The sequence below is a fragment of the Rhinolophus sinicus genome, linkage group LG13 (assembly GCF_036562045.2).
Source record: "Rhinolophus sinicus isolate RSC01 linkage group LG13, ASM3656204v1, whole genome shotgun sequence".
NCBI lineage: Eukaryota > Metazoa > Chordata > Mammalia > Chiroptera > Rhinolophidae > Rhinolophus > Rhinolophus sinicus.
The window spans coordinates 32,018,210-32,039,728 of NC_133762.1; the positions used below are offsets into that span (position 1 = coordinate 32,018,210).

At 44.9% G+C, this 21,519-nt stretch overlaps 1 long non-coding RNA gene across 2 annotated transcripts; it reads left to right on the forward strand.

The window, feature by feature from the left end:
* LOC141568210 (uncharacterized) lies at positions 1-20,264 on the forward strand. Of its 2 annotated transcripts, none has more exons than XR_012491257.1 (3): positions 1-88; positions 18,645-18,963; positions 19,492-20,264. It is a non-coding gene; the product is annotated as an uncharacterized LOC141568210 (long non-coding RNA). The 2 variants fall into 2 exon arrangements; XR_012491258.1 differs by having other exon boundaries at positions 26-88; positions 18,174-18,963.
* Positions 20,265-21,519: the final 1,255 nt, after the last annotated feature.

The window sequence follows — 21,519 nt, forward strand, 5'->3', positions numbered from 1 at the left end:
CAGGAAGTGGTGACTAAGCTGAGACCTGAAGATGAGAAGGAGTTAGCCAGGGGAAGGCAGAGACAATAGCATGTGCCAAAGAAGAACTGTGAGTATTCCAGGCTGTCCGAGGCTTGGGGGATAGATGGTAGGGAGTGACCCAACCTGAGACCAGAGTGGGCAGCAAGGGCCAAGATTTGGGGGGCCTGGTAAGCCCAGGTAAGGGGCTTCTTCTGAGGGCATTGAGAAGCCACTGAAGCATTTTCAATTGGGTGAGACTTGGAAGATTTGCATTTTAGAAAAACTACCCTGACGTTTGGGTGGGGCATAGATGAGTGTGGGATTAAACTAGAGGTAGAATGGCCTATTCACAGCTGTGGGAGTCTCTTGGTGTGAGACGATAAAAGTCTGGACTATGTTACAAGCCCTGGATTTAAGGAAATCCAGTGTCTGGGAAACAGAGTTGAAGGTGGGATCCATTGTCCCGGCTGCTACTTGGAGATGGGACCAGGCAAGAAGGTCACGTCAAGGTCGATATCCTGGTTGCTGAGTAGTGGGCTGTGATGGGAAAGCAGAGGTCTGTGGTTAGGGGAAGGCGATGAGTTTAGGATCGTTCAAGATGAGTTTGAGAAGTACGTGGGACATACAAATGGGGATGCCCAAGACGTAGCAGATAGCCAGGTCTGGAGCTCAGAAGAGAGCTATGGGTTGGAGGTAGCGTTGGCAGGAAACCTCTCCTATCAGCCCCAGGTTTCTCATCTGCAAAAGGGGAATGTGATCTACTTCTCAGAGTTAGTGTGCTGCTTATATGATGTAGCGTGTGGAATGTACCTGGCCCTGTGTAGGCACATAGTAGGTGCTCAGGGAATCTTGACTCTTTGTTTCAGAGGGTCTATCATCCCCATTTCCTACATGGTCAAACTCACCAAGATTGTTACAGTACCCACACCTGTGTTTTCTAACGTTCCAGGGCAGTGATGTAGAGATGTTGCCAGAAAAAGCTGTGGAAAAGGGGCAGTGAAGACAGCTCCTTCTACCTGGGTAGCCCTAGAGTAGAAAGGGGGTGAGCATTTGGTACTGTGTGGTGGAGAAAACTCTGGATTGGAAGGCAGGAGTATACAGTAAGTCCTCACTTAACGTCTTTGATAGGTTCTTGGAATGGTGGTGAAATGACGTATAATAAATCCTATATACCATATGCTGATTGATATAAACAAGAGTTAAAGTCCTATGAGAGCAACGTTATAACAAGCAATGCTGAGCAAAATGAAGTTATTTGAGGACCTGCTGTAGGCTACTTGTCCCACCCCTGCCACCAGCAAATTAATAAACCGTGCCTGTTCTAAGCCTCAGTTTCTCCACTGGTTCAAGGAGGGAACTGCCCGCTGAGCCCTCCTCTTGTTGTGTCCTTTCCGTGTCCTCACTCCCAGAAAGCCTCTTCCCTTCTCTTGACCTACCGAAAACATCACTTCCTTGAAGACTTGGCTCACTCTGGGCCTCCTGGCAGCTCCTTCCCGGGGCCGAGGGCCAAAATCCTGACAAGATTAAGAAGAGGCTTTGGGATGAGGCCAGTCTGGGAAAACAGGAAAGATGACGAACCAAGCTCCCCCCCACTCCCCGGGGGTTGTTTATTCCAGTGTTCCCTCAGCTGAATTTTCTGGATACACAGTAACCCTTGACTTTTCATCCTGTGCCCAGCCTCTGCCCCTACAGCACCTAGTCCACCCCTATGACATAGAGCTCATGGGCTGGGCCTGTTCTCGTGTCCACTTGGCCACCTGCACCGAACTCCTGGAAAGCAGGAAGGGCACAGATGTATCCGAACTGAGTACCTACCAGGTTCTGTGGGAGGAACTGTCCTGTCACACAAGCCTCCTCAGCTCCCTGGGGTCAGCAATGTTCTTCCCATTTTCAGCCATGGAAACTGAGGTTCAGAGCGGTGACCCAGGTCACCAGCGTGTTGGTGTCGGATCCAGAAATGGGGAGGCGTAGAAAGGAGAAGGGCATCTTCTTATCCGTTAGGAACATATTCTTTGGGAACTGATGAACCTTGCTTGATTTGAATTCTGATTCTGCTACTTCCTGCCTGTGGAATTTGGGCAGATTCCTAGTGGGGGGTTCTACGGGGTAGCGGTCAAGAGCACAGGCTCTAGGATGGATCAAATGTCAGTTCCACCGTCTGCTAGTATGTGACCTTGGGCAAGTTCCTTCATCGCTCTGCACTTCAGTTTCCACAGCCGTAAAACAGTATAATTATAGCTCCTACCACATCAACTCGTTGTGCGGATTAAACGTGTTAATCCATGTGGAACACTTAGCACAGTGTCTGGCCCATGGGCCAGCTCCGTCTATGTCAGCTATGGTTTGAATGCAGACCTCACTGACTCTGATTACCACCTGTTCCTCAGCTTGTCACTCGTCACCATGGTGGCTCACTTAGCCCTTGGCGGATGGTAGGTGCTCACAGGCTTGCTGTCTGAAGGAGTGGTTGGGAATTAACTCGGTGTTTCTGAAAACAGGCTTCTAACAACACGTGGGAGTAGGATTCTGAAGCAAGATGATTTTCAGGAGTTTCCCAACTAACCAGCAAGTGATTGTTTTTTGCATGCTAGTATGAACTTGAAAATATTTCCAGACTGATTTTTCCTTTCTGATTACAGAAGCAACTTATGTTCATTGTGAATGGTTCAAATGTTACCTAGAGCTAGAAAGCAGAGAGTTGAATTCCTAAATAATCCTGTTTCCAAAGAGGGGCCTCTGTTTCTCTGAGGCGTGTCTTCCCAGACTTCTCCTAGACCTAGTTTTTGAGTTCCGCGGTGTGCCTCATGCTGCAGAAGTAGAGATGACCGTCTGTACCTTAGGGGAGGGCACACTTGGGGTGGGACACAGAATTTGACGGAACGATTAATCAGCAATTAAAGTCACCATAGTTCTGATGACTCATTCGCTCTGCACGCACTTAACATTCAGGATTCTGGGACCCGGAAATGACAAATCAAAGTCCTATTTGGCTTTGGAGGGAGACCTGAGGTTCAATCACCAAAGAGACCCTCTGGTGCATTTGCCCCCAATTATGTGCTTGTCAACCAAGCCTCAGATAAAGGGCAGAATGAGTGATAGAACACCCCCACCCCCGGCCCAGAGAATAACATTTCCCCACCTCACTCACTGTATGTAGGAATCAGACAGGCTGGGCTTGCCACAGGTGGTTTCTGTGACCTTGAGCAAGTCACTTCCCCTCTCTGAGCCTCAGGTTCCTTATTTGAAGAAAGCAGAATCTTCTTGCCTTGAAAGGTACATTCCCTCATTCATTCATTCATTCATTCATTCATTCATTTATACAAGATGGTATCTCCTAAGAGTGTGGGGGAGTACTCAATAAACATGGCCATCTAGGAAAAAAAGAATTAGGTCCTGTGGTAGACTGTATTTTGTATAGCAAATATTTACTTCCCCCAGCCCTCCTCACCGTGGGAGGAATATACTTCCTCACTCTGTTGATATTGGACTTAGCCATGTGACTTGCTTTGGCCAAAAGAATATGTGTGGAAATGACAGGGGCCAGCTCCAAGACACCGAGTGCTTCCATTTACCCTTCTTGAGCACTGTCCTTGGCCTTGAGAATCACGAGTACCCAACAGTGGGGCTCTTTCAGCCTGGATTCAGAATGGAAGATGCATGAGGCAGCCCTGCACTCCACCTGGAGCCTGGAGCCCAGCCGGCCCAGCCCAGCCCAGTTCAGGTGAGCCCTGATGAACTCTAGCTGACCCACAGACTTCTGGGTAAGAAATGAATGTTTGCTGTTTTAAGCACTGAGTTTCTAGAAGTTGTTTTGCATGCAGTATTGTTGTAGCAAAATCTGACCAACGTGGGTCCCTAACTCATCCCTTTATGTTGCCTTTAGCTTGGGTCTAAGGAAGGAGTCTCTGATTAGGTGATATTTCACCGGAGATCTGAAGGTTATGAAGGAGTTCGTTATGTGGCCAAGTGGGGGAAAAGTGTTCCAGGCAGAGGGAACAGCAATGTTTTGGCCCTGAGGCTGGAGAAAATTTGGCCTGTTCAGAATAGAATTAAGGCCAGTGGGGTGGATTGTTTGGTAAGGGAGGGGAAAGAGGTCTGAGGTCCACATCTATACGTTCCATGGGGCACTTTACATTTCCATTTAGATGTCTCTCAGACACTTCAAACTCAAAACATCAGATCCACAGCTGAACTTGTGGTCTTCTCCCAGACCTCTCCTTCTGTTTTCATTTCTCCATCTCAGTCAATGACACCAATATCTACGTACCCAGTCATCCAGGCTACAAAGCTGGACCTCATGCTTAACTCCTCCCTCTCCCTCCACACTCACATCTAATCTGTCTTCAAGCCTTGCCAGTTCTATTCCACTCATTCTCTCTTATTTTTCTCCTTCTCTCCACTGCCCTGAGATCACCCCAGTTGAAGCTGCTGTTACCTCTTGCATGGATGACAGTCTTAGCCACCTCCCCATCTTCCCTGCCTGTTCTCTTAGCCCTCCTCCAATTAATCCTCCACATGGTAGCTGATGGTCTTATTTAAAAACAAATCATCTCTGGGGCGGCCAGTTAGCTCAGTTGGTTAGAGTGCAGTGCTTTTAACAAGAAGGTTTCTGGTTCGATCCCTACATGGTCCACTGTGAGCTGCGCCCTCCACAACTAGATGGAAACAGCTACTTGACTCGGAGCTGATGGGTCCTGGAAAAACACACTTAAAATAAATAAAAGTTTGAAAACAAAACAAAAAACAAATCATCCCTCAAGCAGTGAATGGATAAACAAACTGGTACATCCATGTGATGGAATATTATTCAGCGATAAAAAGGGATAAGCTAAGCTTTGGAGATGGATGGCGGTGATGGTTGCACAACAATGTAAATATACTTAATTCCACTGAACTGTACATTTAGAAATGGTAAAAATGGTAAAATTTATGTTATGTATATTTTATAACCCCCCCACACACACACACATACGCCCACGAAGAATGAGCTATGAAACTATGAAATATGAAGCTATGAAGAGACATGGAAAAACCTTAAATGCCCATTGCTAAGTGAAAGAAACCAGTCTTAAGAGGCCACATACTGTATGATTCCAAGTTTGTGACATTCTGGAATAGGCAAAACTACAGGAGACAGTAAAAAGATCCGTAGATTGCCAGCAGTCAAGGAGTACAGGGGGCGGATGAATAGGTGAGCACAAGGCAACTTTAGGGCAGTGGAACTATTCTGTATGACACTCTGATGGTGAATTCATGTCATTGTACATATACCAAAACCCATTGAACTGCACAACACAAAGAGTGAACCCTAATGTAAACTCTGGACTTTAGTCAATAAAAATATAACAAAAACAAATCAAGTTTCATGACTCCTCTGATTAGATCTTCCCTACCCCACAACTTGGCCCAGAAAGTTTGTTTTTCCTTTTTTTCTGTGGCTTAAACTCCATTCATTCTTTAAGGCTCAGTTTAAATAGCACCTCTTTAGAGAAGCCTTCTCTCACTCCCCAAACTAGATCAGACCCTGTTTTATTTTACCTTCCCCATAGATTGTGTTCTTCAACTCTGCAGCATTTGCACATTTGTAATTAGATAGTTAATTGTTTGTATTTATTTGCATAATTGCTGCCTCATAAGCCCCATGAAGGCAGTGATCACATCTGTCTTCTTCACCATCTTACCTCGAGCACTTAGCCAGCCTAGTGCCTGTTAACATAATAGAGCTCAGTAAATGTGTAGTTGGACATAGTTTGAAATAAAAGGTCACATAATTGCATGATTCCGTTTATATGAAATATCCAGAACAGGTAAATCCATAGCGACAGAAAGCAGATAGGTTGTTGCCAGGGGCTGAGGAGGTGAGGGAATGAGGAGTGACTTCTTAATGAGTGTGGGTTTTCCTTTTGGGGGAATAAAAATGTTTTGGAACCTGACAGAGGTGGTGATTGTACAACCTTGTGAGTGTACTAAATGCCACTGAACTGTGTACTTTAAGATGGTACATTTTATACTGTGTGACTGTCACCCCAGATTTAAAAAATAGTTTGAAGTATTAACCAGTGTATTTCTTTTTCTTGTATAAAGTCTTGTACAAGACTTTTATCCCATCACCTTTCTCAGGTTCAGACTAGTACCTTTGGCTTTGGGGGTGGTTTTTACAGCAGAAATGCAGAAAGAATAGAAATAATGTTAATTTTTTTCCTTAAAACTTTTTATTCTGGAAATTTGTAAGTATATACAAAAATAGAGAATAATATACTGAACCTGCATGTACCCATCATGTAGCTTTCACAGTTATTGACTTATGGATAAACTTATTTCATTGTGTGCCCCACTTACCTCCCTCCTCTATTGGATTATTTTGATGCAAATATCGGACATCATATCATTTCATCTGTAAACATTTCCGTATGTCTCTCTAAACGATAAGAACTTTAACCGTGTAACCACAATACCAGCATGACATGTAAAAAAATCAACAACAAATTCTTAATATTATCAAACATCCAGTCAGGGTTCAAATATACCCAATTTTTTGCCTATTTTAAAAACATATAATGTGTTTGTTTGAATCAAGATCCAAACAAGATCCATACATTGCACTGACTAATATGTCTCAGAAGTCTTTTTTAATCTATAGGTTTTCCCTCTGTATCTCTCTTTTTCTAAGCGTGGGAGCTGGAATAGACGGGACTTGGAGAAGGTCTCCCTTTCTCTGTTCATTGAAAAAATGAAGTATCTGTCTTGTAGGCGTTCCCATCTTCTGGAGTTTGCTGACTGTATCCCTGTGGTGTCACATAACATATTCCCTGATCCTTTTATTTCATGTGATGCGTATCTTAATAGTCAGGTTAAATGTGTTTTTTAGCAAGAATGCTTCACAGGTGACTTCATATATCTCTACCAGGAGGCATATCATGTATATTTGTCTCTCTGTGAAATTCCTAGACATTGATGATTGTGGCCTAAATTTATTGTTTTGTTAAAGGTTGCAAAACACAAAATGTGAAATTCTGAGTCTTTAAAAATTGTTTCATTTACTAGCAGAAGTATTCCTGTCAAGAGAAACGTTCTCTAACCAATTATTTGCTTAAGAGATTCAGTTCATATAGGAAAAGTAGAAAAAAAGGTTAATCCTTTCCCTTTACTTAGCAATTTTCAAAATGATGAGTTGGTTCCCTGACATGTTCAAAGGGAATCCATTGAGGTTTTCCTTTTCCTTCTCTCTCTCTTTCTTTCTTTCTTTCTTTCTTTCTTTCTTTCTTTCTTTCTTTCTTTCTTTCTTTCTTCCTTCCTTCGAATATCATTATAAACTTATGGATTTTAAATCTGCTTCATTTTTAAGCCTTATCGATGCTCAAATTGTCTCATCTTTGGCCAGCTATAGCCTCTTCAAATTGGATTGTGAGCCCTTTTTAAAAAAAGTATTTTATTGTGGAAGGGGAACAGGACTTTATTGGGGAAGAGTGTGTACTTCCAAGTCAAGTTGTTGTCCTTTCGGTCTTAGTTGTGGAGGATGTAGCTCAGCTCCAGATCCAGTTGCCGTTGCTAGTTGCAGGGGGCGCAGCCCACCATCCCTTGTGGGACTCGAGGAATTGAACTGGCAAACCTTGTGGTTGAGAGCCCACTGGCCCATGTGGGAATCGAACCAGCAGCCTTCAGAGTTAGGAGCATGGAGCTCTAACCGCCTGAGCCACTGGGCCAGCCTGAATTCTGAGCCCTTTTGACATGACTCTGTACCTTCCTTCCTTTCTGAAATGGCAAGATGTTCCAAGTTCATCTTGTACATTTTTTTTTGCTCCAGATCTTGAATCACCCACTCTCTAAGGAGCCCTGATCCTTTCATGGGAAATGGTATTTAGATCTTTCACAATCTTTTCTCTAGTGGTGTGTGCTCATAGCTATTGCATTGGTAATTGTTTCTAGACCTCTTCAGCGGGTAGAAATCAGAATTTTCAAGAGACCTTGAGTTTACATTCTTGCAGAGTTTTTACTTGACTTCTTCTAGTTTATATTTGTATTTCTTTTCTTTAGGCCAAGGATCTTGGTTTCTAATGGCAATAACATTCGATTTATTTGCTTTATCTTGTGATAGGTAAAAGTAACAGATTTTACTAATAATGTGATTACCAAGTGTTTTAAGATTAAACACATTTTTTTTGCAGTTCTTCTTGTTCTTTGAGTATATCCTGATGGGAATGTACAATCAAATGACCGTATCTAACGTCATTTGAAATAATTATTCCCTGAGTGTTTACACTCTCAATTTAATTCATAGTTTGATACATCTGTTTCATTTCACTTTCAAGGTTTAGGGATTACTTTATTTAAAATTAAATTTTTCTTTAATAATTATGTAGAACTTTAAAACCATCCCATAGCCAAATCTTCAAAATAAAGTATATTCAGGTTAATCTAACTTCTATATCTGTGCCCTCCACTCTAGTCTCTCCCTCTTTATAGGTATTCATTTATTTAAAAAGTGTTTTTTTTTTCAAATTAAAACAAATAAGCATATATGTATATTTATAGTATTTATATCCCCTTTTCCTTATATAAGTGGTAGCATACCATATACACTTCTTTCATTTAACAATATATTCTGAAGTTCACTCTATGACAGTGTATAGAGCTCTCATTCCTTTTTGCAGCTGCATAGTACTCCGTTGTATAAACGTACCATGACTTATTCACTTAATCCCCTGTTGATGGACATTTGGGTAGTTTGTATCCACTTGCTATTACAAAGAGTGCTATAACAAATGATCTTGTGCATAAACTCTCAGACTTTTGCCAGCATATTTTGGGGATCGATTCCTAGACCGAGTATTGCGGCAAGATGCATATCTAATATTGGTTTTTGAAGTCCTAGCTTTCTGTGGGAGCTTATTCACACTACCTCTCTAAGCTTCAGTTTCTCATTCGAAAAATGAGAATAATAACAGTATTTACCTCAGGGAGTTGTTGGGAAGACTAAATGGGCTAATGATTTTCAAGTGCTTAGAAGATGCCTGGTACTTAGGAGATGGTCAATAAATGTTAACAAGGGAAGGGCGTGTGGGAGTATGTGGCAGGTGGGGGCAGTAGAGTTAGATGACGAGATGGGTCTTTAAGAAGGGCGTCTGTACCTGCCCCTGCAGGAGTCATAGGAATAGTAGAACCCAGAGATGAAGTCTGGAGATTAAAGAAGAGATTGAATGAATAGCATATGGACTAATAGCTGGGTGCCAGCATGGAAGTGGCCCCTCAGGAGCTAAATGTCCCCCCTCCCAATGCTTGGGTGACACCTACGTACTCTGCCCTGCCCTGAGACTTCGAGGTACTCTGAGAAAAAAGGAGAGAGAAAACCGTCACTTGACTGCCGTGGACCTGAGTTTATTTAGAGTAAATCTCTGCGCCTAGGCAGGATGGGCATTACACTCAGTGTTAGAAACATTAAGTATTTTATATATTCGTTTTACACGAGTTTATAGCCTGTGAAATTCACACCCATTATGACATAATTTTTGGCTGATGGCTTGAGGCAGGAGTGGAAGAGTAGGACAGAAGAGAACGGAAGGAGGGGAGGTGGCTTTGCACATTTTACACACGCGTCTAGAGCTGTGCTGTCCACTATGGGAGCTACTGACCTGTGTGGCTAATGGCTATCATATGGGAAAACCTGGCTATAGAACATTGTCATCATTGCAGAAAATTCTAGTGGATAGGGCTGGTCTGCTCTAACCCCCAGGGAATAGCAAATGTAGAACATTGATCAGACGTGCCTAGGGCAGTGGGATGTAGGCCCTGGGGCTAGAGGCCCCATCCTGATCCCTCCATCTCTGGTGCCCAAGGAAATGGGATAAAACTTGTCCTCTGAAGGTCCAAGGGAGCTGCCTGCATCCACGTGGCCATCCACGTCGTAGTCTCAGGCTCTCAGTTCCTTCTCCCTTCTCCAGGGAGTACCTGCCTGCAGTTCCAGCTCTCCATCCCCTTCCCTCCAGCCTCTTTTACCCAAAGCTATGCCCAGGTCTCTTTCCCAGGATACTAGCGGGCCCCAACCCAGTTGGTCTATTTGCCCTTCATTATCTGCCAAGGCTGGATGGAGGTGGCTAGTAGGCTGCCTAAAGGTAGAGGCAGACAGGCCACCCCCTAGCTAGTTCCTACTTAATCTCTGCTGCCTCATACTGCTGTTCCTATAGCCAGGTCCCTGGGCCTGTCGGTGTGGTGTGGAAGCCTGCCCCTTCCCTCCCCCATCTTTTTTTACTTTTGAAAAAGGGGAAGTGGAACTGCCCTAGGGTCTGTCTGCTGAGCTAACAGCAAGTTCTTCTGCAACCCTCCCAGCCGAAACTACTCAGGTGTCCACAGCCACCCACACTGTCAGACGTTTCCTCCAGAATTGCAAGGTCTGGGGAGTTTGGTGCCCCAGACCCAAAGGAACCCCTGCTTGCTTCTGCCTGGTTCTGCGGTGATGGTGTGACTACCTCATTGCTATTCCACTGCCACTCCACAAATATTTATTGGTCATCTACTCTGGGCCAGACCCTGAGAAATCCAGGACCTAGAAGACAGGTGAGGCCCCTGCCCTTTGGACATTCATCCTAGTGGGAAGAACAGACAACAAAGAAAAGGGGGTTCCTGGCAGGGGGGCTGGTTGGGAGGTGATTCTAATGATGGATGTTCTTCTGGGCTTGGAGGGCGCTGTGGATCCTGGGCAAGGAGATGGGCTCAGAAAGGCTGGAAAAAGAGCAAGGAGGTGTGAGTATGACACGAGCTCTGTGAAGACAGGGTCTGTGGCCCATTTGCCCTCTTTGAATCCTCAGCGCCTGGCCCAGAGCAGGAGCTTATTAAACAGTGAATGAATGAGTGAATGAATGAATGAATGAATGAGATAATGCTGACTGAGATGAGGCAAAGCTGGGGGCTTCTGAGCTGGCCTTGCCTCTGTGGTCCCCTCTGCTGCCCACTGTTCCACAGGGCCTGAACCCCAGTCCCAGAATGGTCAGCTCTGCTCCACTCGATTCACTCTCTGCCATTTCCGTCTTTTCCTGAGTTGTGATCTCCAACCGGTCCCAGCTCAGGGCCATTCACTGATGTAGGCAGCTCTATACAACCAGCTCCTCACTTAGCAATTTATCAAGTAGGGACATCAAGTGGTCAGACCCTGGAATGGCAACGGTCAAGCTGAAGACTTGGAGTGACTGAGCTCTGGATCCGGGCACAGAGGGGTCTTCACCCTGCATCCACACTGAATCTTTCCCCAGCTGAGCCCAGATTCCAGCCTTAGAAAGAGCTCTAACTCTGGTCACAGACTGAGGCCATGTCCCCCCAGACAGAACCCCTAATTTAAAATTTGTATTATGACCCAATACCACTTAAAAAAACTTGCTATTGAAGTGTAACATACACTGAGAAAGTGCCCATATCACAAGAATTTTCACAACCTAACCCATTTGTGTCATCAACACTCATTGCCAGCATCCCAGAAGCCCTCTCACACTTTCTTGAAATCACCCAGTGCATACTTTTTTGGGTCTGGTGTCTTTGGCTCAACATTGCATTGGTGAAATTCATCCATATTTCCATGTACAGTTGTTGACAGTTCATACTCGTTGGTGTCTAGTGTTTCACAAGCTCACCAAGAGTCTAGCTCAGGGGTGTCCAAACTTTTTTCAACGTTTTTCACCAAGGGCCATATGCGGTAAAATACACAAACAGCCGGGCCACTCACTTGAGGCGAAGTACGTATTGCCTCACCTGGTTTATTTAAGTAAACTAAATATATTTTTGGAATTTGCTGTGGGCCAATTAACAATGGATCGCGGGCCGCAGTTTGGACACCCCTGGTCTAGCTGAAGGGATCGAACCCAACTCTGATCAAGTCTCTGGATCCAGCTGCCAATGTTTCAGGAAACACAGTGGCAAAATTTTATACATCTCTCAAACTCCTAAAGGACCACTTTGATCATTTAACTGCTTATTCTTAGTAACCCTTATCCAAACAGGAATTTTGTAGCACTTAACCTTGGAGGACGCACCAGGGAGGAACTGTTTTACTAAACTGGGCTTAAGAATCATACTGTGGGCTTTCATTGAGAAGGATAAGAAACAGCCCTAGGAAACCAATTGCTGGATTTGCTGTTGGAATCTTACTGAGGACCGTGTTCCTTCATTCTCTCCATAGTGGTCTCTATACAAGAACTCCTGAATACATTTCTTCCACATCTTAATACATAATAGGAATAGCCATTTTCCTGGGTGGGAAAAGGTCTTTCTTTTAGCTGACAGGCCTTATTAATTATGTGGTGGAATTGTTTCCCTTTTCACAGGGGTTGCTAGAAAGCTCAGAATCAGATCTGTGGCCCATGCTTTCCCTGTGCCTAGGACTCTATAAGCTGTGTTCTCTGCACTAACATTACCCCTGGTCGCTCTTAGCGTGCCTTCTCCCATTTCTCTTTTGTCCCTCTCTCTTCACCTTCCTGTTAATTTTTCCCCCCAACCTTTTGCTCTCGATATGTCAGTTTTTGAAGGATGCAGTGAGGTGGCCACCTCAGGAATGTGGAAATGACAGTAACAGTGTTGCCTTTGAGAGTTAATCACCCAGACAGAACCCCTAATTTAGGCAGGGATTAGCTCAGTCTGTTTGGAGCAGAGAAGTGCAAAGGTGTCAGGTGGAGACAGGACAGCATTTGATGTAACCTGTAGCCCCAGCTCTCACCGTGGGTTTGTGGGGTCCCTAACAGGGTCTCCATCCCCCAACCAGGCCTCCTCTCCACAGTCCTGCCCTGTGATTAACAGATCCGGTTCTGATCTTGGGACTTGACTGACTTCCCCTTCAGACTGTGGGGGTTGACAGTTCCCTATATGTGTGTCTCCTGCAAGCAAAGACAACAAACAATCAACCTATCACTTAAACAAGAGGCAATTTATGACTTTCAGCGAAAAGAATCATTTTTACCAGAGGGATGCTTGAGTGGTTTCCAGCTGTGGTGGCTTCCACGTTCCAGAGGGTTTCCTGAGTACCTATGCCTTGTCCTTGCCTCCGTGGCCGGAAGTCCAGACCCAGAGCCAGAAAGGTCAGATAGAGCAGAAGAGGGAGGCCATGAATTTGGGACCCTGGGGATACCAGTGCTTTTTGTGTTTGGGTCTGTTTAATATTTTCTGCAGAGTTGGAAGGCAGCTTCCCAAAATGGCTATTGCTTCTTTGGGCCATTTCAATTGTAAAGAAATGGTCTTTCTAATCACAAGGGAGCAAGGAAGTGTGGCGAAGTCTTTCCTGGACTGGATTTCCCCTCATATCAGGCAAATCTTGATACTGGCCACCGCCCCTTGACTGGTATCCCAGGTGAACATTGGGACCACATTGGGAGGTGAGCATAATGTCTTGTCCAAACTCTAGAAGGATTGAAAGGCATGTGTTACTTCTTTATTTTCTGATAGGACATTTTACCAAAATTTCCTTGAACTGAGAAGCTGGGCTATTTTCCTGGTTCCAAAGTTCCCCCCGGTAGAGCAGAGAGCTGGGGAGTCACAGCATCCTAGGCATCTAGAACACTAGTGCCTCCCCTCGCCCCCCCACTAGGCAGAATATGGTCTCCCAAGGAAAGTAATATCTTAATCCTTGGAACCTGTGAATATTTTACCTCACATGTAAAAGGGACTTTCTAGATGTGATTACGTTAGGCTCTTGAGAAGATTATCCTGGATTATCAGGATAATGTAATGACAGGATCTTGATAAGAAGGAGACAGGGTCAAAGTCAGAGGAGGAGCTAGGAGGACAGGAAGCAGAATCGTGTCATACCGCAGTCGGTATTCCTGAAAGCTGCCTTGAGTCCTTCTGGAACAATGTGGGCATAAGTAAGCAAATAGATACTTTTTTTTTAAGGATGGTGCAGCTCACGATGGTTCATGTGGGGATTGAACCGGCAACCGTGGTGTTATGAGCACCGTGCTCTAACCAACCGAGCTAACGGGCCACCCCAGCCCCTCCTTTTTTAAGATAGTTAATTTTAAAATCTAACTGCAAGCTGACCACAAACTGATCCTCTAATACTAAGCTCATACTAAACTAAATCTCTCTGCCCCCCGACCTCTGACTGTGGCCCCATACTGACCCCTAATTCTACATTGACTGGATCCCCTAGAAGTTGGACAAACTTCTCTCAGTGTACAGGAATAACTCACTGAGGATTCACTATGTGCCAGACACTAGTCTAAGGATTTTACATTCATTAACCGGTTCAATCTTCCCAATGACCCTTAGGGGTAGGCATTAGTGTAACTCCCATGTTACAGGACTTGGTGTGAAATAGATCAAAAGGGATATATCAAATTCATTCACTCATTCACTCAACAAACACCTATTGTGCTCCTGCTTTCTGAGACTGAATGCCAAATGCTGGGATCAAGGCAGACCAATCAGAGACCAAGGCAGATAAGGGAGGGGCTCCAGCCTGCAGAGCAGATAGCACAGTTTCATCTTCTCCCCATCTGCCCCCACTCGTTGGTGATCTCCTCCCCAGGTGGGGTAGCAAGGCTGGTGGGGAGGGGGGGTCAAGCTGATCTCTTAGTTTCAGGTAAGGACCCTTTCCCAGACCCTCCCTCCTCTCCAGGGGAAGAATAATCTAGGAGGTGTTGAGAAACAGAAGTGAAACTTCATGTCCAGAGTCTTGGGTGAGAAAGCGTGGGTGCAGCTTCTGAGAGCACCACTTGGCCCTGCTCTTGTGCAAGGATGTGCTGTAGCTATACCCAGCTAGGTGCCAAGACCAGCAAACACCCCTTACACATGCTTCCACCCCCATGCCCTGGCAGGGCAGGTGGATCTGAAGTCAGGCTGTTTTAACTTAGCTATGTGCAATCAATTCAGCAGATGTCAGTAACTGTTTGTTACAGACAGGTAACCAACAGGTGTCAAATGAATAGATGAACCTCACTTGGGTTTCGAGCTCAACTGGGCTGTTTAGCAGCTGTGTGGCCTTGGGCACACTGCTTTCCTCTCTGAGTTTTCCCTTTGTCATCCATCGAAAGAGACCAGTGAGACCTATAGATTGTTCATTCATTCAGTCATTTCCGTCTTTCATTTTTTTAAACCTTTTTTTAAAAAATCATGAAGTAAACAGATACAGAAAGCCACACCAAAAAATTCGTGTTTTAATGAGTTATCTTAAGGCAGACATCTCTGTAACCACTACCCAAGTTAATCAAACAGAATTCGCAACACCCACCTCCCCAACTCTCTGCAGCTGCCCCTTTCCAATCTGAGCCTCTCACTGCCCCTGCAATTAACTAGTAGTCTGACTTTGTAATACTTTCTTACAATATTCTGTTTTATTTTCTTATTTTTATTATTTCTTTTTACAATATTCTGTTTTATCACCTAGGTGTGCATCTCTGGACACTGTGGTTTAGACTTGCCCATTAAAAAAAAAAGATACCTCCTTAAAGCCACTTTAATTAATAGGTCTCCCTCTACCCTTTCTTTTCCTTATAAGCTATTTTTTGTAGGACCCAAACCATTAGCCCTGTAGGGTTCCCCAGTCTGGGTTTTGCTGACGTCATCCTCACCGTGCAGTTCAACGTCATCCTCTGTTCTCCGTGCTTCCTGCAAGTTGGCAGCTGGATCCAGAGGCTTGATCAGACGTAGGGTTTATTCCTCTGACTAGATTCTCAGCCTTGTGTTCTTTCATCTGGTGGCACTTAATGACGTGGGAAGGGGGAGAAGGGTCCCTCTTTCTGTCTTAGCAGAGGTTGATGCTCTTTATCAGTTAGTCCATTCATTCATGGTGGGGGGGTCGCTAGTGGCCACATTCCCACCCTAGCCTTTCTTTTTCATTTACCAGTTGGAAAGGGCCTTTTAGAAAGAGATGCTTCCCCTCATTTACTCTTTGTTACTCGGTGGTACAGTTCGTACAGGACAGGCAAGATACATGCTTGATTCTTCCTCTCTATTTGACCAGTTTTCTAGAGAATGAATCGGTTCTTTGCCATCCTCCACAGGGGAGCAATTAATTTCTTTTCAATATCATTCTGGACTCTAGGGTTTAAACATATTTCATGGGTTACAATCAATTATAAGTAGTGTTCTTTTGGAAGGCTAATTGTCCCATTCCCTTATCCCAGGCCAGTGACAGCCTCTTCAAGTTGGCTCAAGTCCTTTTGCTATAACTGTAGTGGTCTCTGCATACAGCCTTACTCTCTGTCTGACAAGATGTACCACATTCATCTTGTACATTTTCTGCTCCAGACCTAGAATCAGCCTTTTCTCCAAAAAAGCCTTTTTTTTTTTCTTGAAGTGGGAAATGGTATTTCATGACCCCGGTCCAGGGGCTGGGGATAGCCTTTGCTACGTTTTGGTTACAAAGAAACATCTTTGATCATACACGCACCCCCTCAGCCATAAACCAAAGAGATAGCACCCTGAGTTCATGCTGATAATTTTAATTCACATTTAGGATTTTTACTTAAATCTGTTTTGTATTACATCTCTCCTTCCTTCTGTATGGGTTCTCAACGATATAGGAGATGATAGAATTAGAATACCTCATATGCTAACTAAACACACAGCAGTCTCAAAATGATGGCAGAAATACCATCAACAACCTAATTACGGGGAACAGTTTAAAACCTTTTTTTCTTGACATATGCCTTCCCATTCTTCATATTTTATTAGTGGTCTTGTAAATACATTCATTGTCAGAACATATAGCTGTTACATGCTATACTATCTCCTTTCAATCCCCATTTTGCATCAGCTAACAGTAACTATACCATTATTATTTATTTTTTTTTTGTCTTTCTAGTCATTTTGGTTGTTTGATACTTGGTCTGTGATAGATTCTGCAGGAAAGGCTCATCAGAACAATATTTCCTGAGTTCTATCCTGTTAAAAATTTGTCTAAGCCCATTATACTTAAAAGTCCGTGTTGCTGGGCATGAAATTATTAACTTACATTCTCCTTTCTTGAGTATCTTAACTACACTCAATATTTTTTTCTGACATAAGACATAACTCTTGAAAAACTTGATAATTTATGTTTCTTTATGCTAGTTATTATTGTTATTATTTGCTTGATGACTGAAGGATTTCTTCCCCCTTTTCTATGAAGTCCAGAAATTGTATTAAAATGTCTTGAATATGTATGATTATTCTTTGTTGATATTTTCAGGTATGCAGTATAAACCTTCAATATGTAATTTTAATTCGTAAAAATTTCAGTAAACTTTCTTGAATTATAGTTTTTAGTATGTGTTCTGTTAACTTGCTTTGGTTTTCTTTCCAGGGACTCATCATTTGTATAATATATTGGAACTCCTTTGCCTAATTTCAGTATTTGTCATTTTCTCTAGAACATTAAAAAATCTCTTCATTTCTTGTTGATTTAAAATATTTTCCCCTTTGTCTCTTAAGGCATTACGTAAGGTTGGGTTAATTTGCTCTGTGTTCCTTCTATTTTAGCCTTCATTTCTAAAATGATTTTTTCTTGTATTTCTTAATTCTTTCCTGAGTTCTGTCACCTCATTTATGAGATTTCTGAATTCCGATTTATGGGGTTTTTTTCTTCACATTTTCCATAATTGAAAAATGTCTTTTAGGTCATTTTGAAGTCGAAGGTTTTGGTTTCGACCCGTTCTGGCATAGTATTACTCTCTTTGTAGGGATGTTATTTCGCTCCTAATTCTCCTTTTGCTTAAGTTAACTTTCTGTGGTATTTGACCTCAAGACTTCTCTGTTGCTCGTTTTTATGTGAAGTTCGTTTTCCTAAACTTGAAGGCTATGTTCAGAAAGGCATGTCGAACTTCATGAGCTCTCCCCCACCTTGTTCTCTTGTGGTTTACACAAGTATGGTGGCCTGGGTTCTGAAGTTTTCAGCGTCATCTCCTCTGCTCCTTTGATCCGGATCTTTCTCTTCCTTTGTCCTGATTGTCTTGACCGATCCTCCTCCATTTTGATCCTGCTCCAAGCAATTTCTCCTTAGCAGGGGAGGCTGTCCTGGAAGGGAACCCCAGCAGGTCAGTGTCCAGAGTTTGTTGGCTGTCTGCTCGGCAGGAGTGCTCCAGTCCCTCTGTCATTCCCAAGGACTCAACTTCACTACTCTGGGACTGGGCAAGACCCCTCCCAGTTTCAGCTGCTCTTCTCAAATTGTCCCTCCACACGTTCCGGTGAGCACTTCCTGGCTGTTTTTCTCTTCTCAGGTCCATCAGACACCCCATTGCTTCCCTATGCTGGCTGGTGGATGGGGCTTCAAAGGCCAGAGTCCAAGCTGAGAACAGCCTGGGTCAGGGCGTCCCAGGCCATCTGATGACGTGCAGGTGGCTACTGAGGGTTGTGACCCATCTACCCCCATTTCGGTGTTCATGAGGATACCTAGGTTGGCTAATTTTGAAGCAAATGTTGTCTGTGAGTTTTGCTTCTTCCAGTTTTCCCTGTTAATTTTTATGTGGGAATTGGAAAAGATTTAAAAAATGATGCATTGCTACTATCTCCCCAGCCAGTTCACTATTTTTGATGCCAGGACCCATCCTGGGCCATAGGGAAGATAAGAAATACTCAGGGTGTGGAAATGTGTGTAAGGTTCCTGGCCATCGTAAGCGTCCTGTAAACGAGCTGCTCCTCACTGCTGCTGCCCTGCAACCCGGCCTGACCGTCTCATGTAACTCATGCAGGTTTGACCTCTGGTCCTTGTGCCAGGCTCAGAGGATGAGGCCTGAGGTGGTGTAGGCCCCCAAACCGACTGCCCTGTGGCTGAGTGACCCTTGGACTTTATGCTCTTGCCTTGCCCTACTGGGACCCCTCTGGGCATTTCCTCCTAGAGCAGGATTTGGAGAAGAGAAGAAGGTAAAGACCGCTTCTACCCCACCGCACCCGCATAAAAGGGGTGGTCCAGGCGGCTGAGAAGCCAGCTGTGAGCCTGCCGCGCCACCTGCTGGCTATTTGTTTAATTGCAGAGGAGCGCCGTGCCCACTCTCCACTCAAGTCAATGAGGTGAGTTAATCCTTTCTCCCCCTAGTTGGAAAAAATGTATTTATGTTAAAACGATGACCATAAGGGAAATTAGAAAGTTTTTCCACATGCTTCCACTGCTTAGACAAGCATGACTTTAACAAATAAAGTCTATATTTACTCTAAGGGGGCGGGGCTGGTGTGTCCTGCCCTTCTGGTTCCTGAAAAGGGGTCCAGAGACCCCCGGGCATTTACATTAGCAACAAGGGGAGAAGGATCTCAGTTTCTGCAGCCTGAAAGGTTTGGGTTTGAATTCCCTTCACCAGTCACAATCTGGCGGGGGAGGGGGGAGTGAATTCACCTGTTTTTGAATCTGTCTGTGCTAGGTGCGTTAGCACCCTCTGTGTCCTCCACCCCCGGTCCCCAAAAGATGTCTATGTCCTAATCCCCAGAATCTGTGAGTATGTTACCTCACTTGGAAAAAGGGGCTTTGCAGATATGATTAAGGTTACAGCACTTGAGATGGGGAGATTATCCTGGGCCCAATCTAATCACACGTGGCCTTAAAAGCAGAGAACCCTTCCCGGCTTTGAAGATGGAGGAAAGGGCCATAAGCCAAGGAATGCGGGCAGCCTCTAGAAGCTGGACAAGGCAAGGAAACAGATACTCCACAAGAACCCCCGGAAGGAACCAGCCCTGCCGACACCTTGATTTTAGCCTGTGTGACCCGTGTTGGAGTTCTGACCTCCAGAACCGTAAGATAATAAAGCTGTGTTGTCTTAATCACTAATTTTGTGGTAATTCGCTACTGCAGTGATAAGAAATGAATACACTGTAACGTGGGGGTAATAACAGTACCTACTGTAGGTTGGTGGGGAGAATGAAATGAGATCACTGTGGAACGTGCCTTGTATATTGTAAAACAATTTACAGGTGTTTTGAGGTCTTTTCTGGGAAGACGGTCACTTATTCTTTTACTTATTCCAGTTATTTTTCTGAGCACCTACTATGTGCTAGGCACTGTGCTCAATGCAAGAGTTACAGGAGTGAACATGGCCCCTTCTCTTATGGGGCTTCCAGGTTAGGAGGGTAGAAGGACATTAAAAGGTCACACAAGCACACATGTCATGGAATTATAATCACCATGCACACAACGAAGGGGTTGTGCAGGGAACCATGAGTGTGGAGCTCGGAATCTATCAGACCTTAGGCTTCGGACCTCGGGTTTCAGACCTCAGGCTTCAGGCAGGCTTTCCAGGTCATGTCTTGTTCCTGCTCACCCTTCCATATAGGTTGGTTTATCCTGACCAGGGAGTGGGGTGCCAGGGGCTGGAAGCCAGGCCAGAGACACCATGCGAGGGCCATCACATGGAACGGTGCTGGTCCAGAGATCTGGGGTCACCCCTGTGCTGATACATAGGATGTAGGGGGTCTGAGGCCAGTGAGGTCAGGGCTGCCTGGAATGGTGTCCAGCAAAGAAGGCTGGGCTTGGAATGTGGCCACAGACCACTGACCCCTGGGCCTCCATCTACCTTCTCAGGCTGGGCTGGGCCCAAGGCCATGGCTTCAGGGAGTAGAGCTGAGCCTGGGTTTAGGGTCTTATGGCTACTGGTGAAGGGACAGAAGCTGGGACAGGGAGCAGGGCTAGTTTATCAGGTTCTGGAAATCCTCTCTGTGATGCACAGTGGCCTGAGTCTCTTTATGTCACCTCCTAGGTTTTCCAGGGCTGTCTGGTAGCCCTGTCCTAAGCCTCCAGTGTGGTGGAAACCACAGGGTCCTTTGGAAACAGAAGATTGTGCCTCAGCTGACAGCAGTATCTTATCTAGGGATTTTCTGATTGGGACAGGGGGGCCCAGAGGGAATCACAAAGCTGAGACAGACGGAAGAACTACAAGCAGGGATCTGGATGCCATCTGAGCGTCCAAGTGGACCCTCAAGCCAGTGAGAGAGCAGGACCAGAGCCAGTGCTGTGCTGCCACCCGGTGGCAGGTTTTGGAACTGCTGCTGGATCCGATGCCTTGTCTCTTCTGGTGTGACTTTCCAAGTTCACCCCTTCTCAGGTCACCTCCGCTCCTGACAGAGTGGACCGTAGAGAGTGCCCAGTGAATGAATATGGCAGAGAATGTGGTAAGGCCTGGCCATAGACTCCCTTTCACCACCCTTCAGTATCATTGCATTGCCCAGGCTTCACCATAATTCTGAAAATCAGGGACAATTCCAGAAAAGGGGCTGTTGAGAACTGGGCAGTCAGTCATCCCTCACTTGACACACACACACACACACACACACACACACACACACACACACACACACACACACACACACACACACACACACACACACACACACACACGGGCCTCAGGGTCCGTGTCAATGGTATCTCCCTCAGACCTCATACTCTACTAACTTTGAATATGGCATTTATACGAGCACTTGGAGCCGGATGTGGGGTCGTAACACGTGATGGGGATCAACAGGAAGTATTATCTCGCTAACTCAGGTTTTCCCACGTAGCTGCTCCCAGAATGGTCCAACATGCAAGCACTTGAACAGAAAGAAATGTAAGCCCTTCCTCCCAGGTGCCACCTATGTAGGTAT